Source organism: Mustela nivalis (genome assembly GCF_964662115.1).
Source record: "Mustela nivalis genome assembly, chromosome: 7".
Classification (NCBI taxonomy): Eukaryota; Metazoa; Chordata; class Mammalia; order Carnivora; family Mustelidae; genus Mustela; species Mustela nivalis.
The window spans coordinates 45,344,864-45,349,211 of NC_139026.1; the positions used below are offsets into that span (position 1 = coordinate 45,344,864).

At 41.0% G+C, this 4,348-nt stretch overlaps 1 long non-coding RNA gene across 1 annotated transcript; it reads left to right on the top strand.

The window, feature by feature from the left end:
* The first annotated feature begins 397 nt into the window (after positions 1-397).
* On the top strand, positions 398-3,393 carry LOC309869116. The gene is made up of 2 exons (XR_014313999.1): positions 398-829; positions 880-3,393. It is a non-coding gene; the product is annotated as an uncharacterized lncRNA (long non-coding RNA).
* Positions 3,394-4,348: the final 955 nt, after the last annotated feature.

The following is a 4,348-nucleotide window of genomic DNA, read 5'->3' on the forward strand; positions in this document are numbered from 1 at the left end:
GTAGGGTCAGCTAAGGGCTACGTCCTAACTAGCAGAGTTTTGTGTTTGCAGCATTCCACGGGTCCACGCCGTCACAGATCTAACCCAGACACAAGTGGGTGGAGAGGTAGATTGTACTTCTTCATCACAGAGCAGCAAGTCTGTGTTACTGAAGAGCTTGGGAGAAGGGAGATAACTTTGTGTATTTGAAAACCTGTTGCTCATTCATCTTTTTTTATTATGCTTTTTCCATTAAAAAAAAAAAATACTTTCATGCAAGTTTCAGTTGGCTGGAGTACTTTTTAGAGAAATTATTTCACCGGAATCTTTGCCCTTAGATGTAAGTGATCATTTGAAGGCATACAGAAATCCTGGACTACAATCTTTGTCTTTAAAAGCAGCTGGAGCACTTAGGGTGTGGAGATGTCTGTTTCCAAATGTTTTTCTCTTTGTGCATTTTCTCTTATTTGCCTCCTCCCTTCTCCTATTCTGGTTTGGGTATATGTAGTTTTACGTTCCTAAAGCCTTCAGATTCAGGGATTCCATCAGTGAAAGTCCAGGTTTGTTTATTTCCATGGAAGTTTGACCTGGTGCTCATAATATGGTTGGGCTAATGAAACAAGCTTTCTCAGTAAAAGGAAAACTTATTTTATAATTATTAATGAATTCTGCTTTAGCTTTACACGTTCCATTTCTCTATAGAGTCCCTATTACAATCAAATTGTATCTCTTGGATTTGTTCTTAATATCTCTTATTTTTTGCATTTTTAAAAAAGATTTTATTTATTCATGAGAGATAGAGAAAGAGAGAGAGAGAGAGGTAGAGAGAAGCAGGCTCCCCATTGAGCAGGTAGCCCAATGCGGGTCATGGTCCTGGGGTCCTGGGGTCCTGGACCCCAGGACCATGACCCGAGCAAAGGCAAATGCTTAACCATCTGAGCCACCCAGGTGCCCTATTTTTTGCGTTTTTGAAACAAATTCACTGATTCAGTTTTTCTATAGTAATCCTTTATAAAATGTCGTGCTTCTATGATAATAATGATTTTGAATAAATCAATATTTGCACCCCTTAGATCATAGATGTAGTAGCTTTTCAATTCTTGCTTAGAATACAGATAAAAGATTTTGGTAATGCTTTCTTCGATTTCTTTCAGTAAGTCTGCTCAAAGGGAAATTTTTATCTAGAGTTTCAGATTTGTAGCCCTCATTTTTTTTAAAAACAGCTAAACAATGCTGTAAGTTGAGCAGTCTTTCTCTTTTTGCAAATTCTCACACTGGGGATGCCTGCGTTGATGCTTCTCCAGCATTTGGAGTTACACATTTTGTAGATTCTGTAGATTGTCATTCAAATCTTCCAATCCTAAAAACACAATAATAAAACGTTTGTTTGTTGTTCTGGGCCAAGGGAGGTAGGTGTGGCTCCTTCTCTCTTTCAGGTCTCAGTTTAAGTGCTGTCTCTTCAGCGAGGCTTTTGGTTGACCCTGAAATCTAAAGCGACTGACCCTGATTTTCTTCTTTCAAGGGTTGGCAACAAAACTACGGCCCCCAGGCTAACTCTGGCCTGCTGCCTGGTTTCATAAGGGAAATTTTACTAAAACATTGCCGCACCCATTCACTTATGTATTGCCTATATCTGTTTTTGTAAGGCAAGATCAGAGTGGAGAAGGCCGTAAGGCCTGCCAAACCATTCATTGTCTGGCCCTTAACACAAAGGCTTGCTGACTCCTGCTCTCTTCATTGTCCTGTTTCCTTTGTGCCATGTATCATGTTTAGAATTGTCTTATTATTTCTTTGGCTGTTTATTATCACAGCCCCATAAGGATGAGAGCTCCATGAGGTCTTCAGTCTGCCTTGTGCATCCCTGTACCTCCGGTAATCGGTACAGTGTTTGGAATGGAACAGACCCATAATGTCTGCTGAATATATAAATGAATTAGATAGATATCAAAGTGTTAGATCATTCTACTTATTTCCCTGGGAATTTGGGAGCATATGGGGGAGAATTAAGTGTATTTTGGCTCAGTCAACATACTGCATTGGAAGTAGGTGACAAGAATAAATATTCTAAGTAGGGTCTGAAGCGCAGATTTAGAAGAGAAGGTTGGGCTAGAGTAGCCTGAGAGATAGGAAGAAACCAGTAGAGAGTGTGCCCAAAGGTCAAAGGCAGAAGAATTTCAAGGGCAGGGAGTAATTTCATCAAGTGCATCAATTTCATCAAGTGCATTAGAGAGAGATCAAATAATCAAGACTGGAAAATTGTCCCAGGTTTTTGCAACAGAGAACTTTTGACGTTGGCAAAGGCTCTTTCTGTGGAGCATTTGGGGCTGTATTAGTTTGCTAGGGTAGCTATAACAAAGTACCACACACTTGGTGGCCCCCAAGGACTGAAATTTATCCTCTCATCAAAAAGAAAAAACCAGAAGTCTAGAGGCTAGGAGTCTGAAATCGAGGTGTCGGCAGGGCCATGAAGACACTAGGTCCTCCTTGTCTTATTTTTCTAGATTTTGGCGCTTGCCAGCAATCCTTGGCGCTCCTTGGCTTGTTGTTGCATGACTCCAGTCTCTGCTTCCATCTGCACAAGGTAGTTTTCCTCACGTTTGTCCCAGTTCCATTGTGTCTTCACATGACATTCTTAGAAGGGTATCAGTTACTGGGCTTCAGGCCCACTCTAATCCAGTATGACCTTTGTAGCATCTTGATTTCATCCTCAAAGACCTGATTTCCTAATGAGGTCACATTCACAGGTATTGGGGCTAAGATTTCAACATATTTGGGGAACACAATGAACTGACCACAAGAGCAGAAGTCAGATTGCTATGTGTTGAGAAGTGAATGCTGCAAGGAAGTAAAGACAATGAGTAAAGTCTTCAAAACACTTGGTAGTGAAGAGAAGAGAAGCAGGGCAGTAATTAGAGAGACACGAGGTTTAAGAAGGTGTTCGAATGGCCAAGGGGAAGATTCACTGGAGAAGGGAAGCTAAAAGATGGAAAATGTGAACATAATGAGGAGGTTGAGAAAGCAGCAGAGGTAGACACTGTTACTTCTGCCTCAATATCCCTTCTTCCTCACTCTGCTTCCCTTCAATTTTAGCTGGGCTCATAATTGTCCACATTAAGGATACATTTCCTAACTTCCTTTGTATCTGAGTGGGTTGGTTTTGTGATTAGATTCTGGCCAATGGGAGGAAGGTTGACATCTTGTGTGTTGACTGGAGTGTATACACGTTGGCTGGAGCTTCAGTAGTTATCTTGGACCATGAGGTGGAAACCACATGTTGAGAATAATAAAGACATGTGTTAAAAAAGGAGCCAAATCTTTGATGATCGTAGAAATGTCATGATAGCCCTGATTTGCTTATGTAGATTCTTAATTTTTGCAAAAGAGAAATAAATTTCTTTTCTGCTGAAGCCACTATCATTTTGTGTTTTCCTTCACTTTCTGCTGAATTTAATTGTGACTGGACATAGGTAAATCTAAGTGTGATGTGTAGATTAGGTTCTGTTCAAGCAGAAGGTAACCTAATTCACGGAGGCAGGAGGGAGGATGGTTTAATGATTGTGGATGTAGATGCGCTGGTAAGTAGATGGTGGGAAGGTTTAAAGAGTTTGTGTTGAAGGCATTGGTTTTCTCTGTAAAATAAAAGTAGAATTTGTTGGGAATAATGGAAGAAATTTTAGTAGAGCAGGTTTAATGGTGATGATTTAGAAGAAGTTATTGTGAGACCCCTGGGTGCCTCAGTTGATAAGTGTCTGCTTTCAGCTCAGGTCATGATCCCTGGGTCTGGGGATGGAGCCCCATGTCTGGCTCCCTGCTTGATGGGGAGCCTGCATCTCCCTATGCCTGCTGTTCCCCCTGCTTATACTTGCTTGCTCTTTCTCTCTCTGACAAATAAATGAATAAAATCTTTAACAAATAAAATAAAAGAAGTTATTGTGAGGCATGAGAGAGAGCTGACAAGCAAGGGGACATTGAAGTGAGAGACTATGTAATTAGGAGGGTCAAGTGAATTTCTCTTGTAGTATTCAGTGGGAGAAAGAAGGCTCTTAACAGGTATCCACGATTAGACTTTTGCTTTATGGGAACAAAGAAGGGACAAAGGGGCTTTGCACAAAAACTTTAACCACCTTCTATTTGACACTTCAAACATAGTAGACAGACGGCATGAATGTGCAAAATGAACAATACAGACTTCACTCCAGCTGTAAAAGGAGCCAGTTTGGAAGGTTTGGCCCTTGAGGAAAGCTCCTGAACCTAATGGTGCAGTAGGTGGGGAGGTGGGTAGATGCCATTTCTGAACATGTTGAGAAGTGAAGAAATGTCCTAACGTTTCATGGGGCATATCATGATCACCATCTTGAGGACAAAGGGA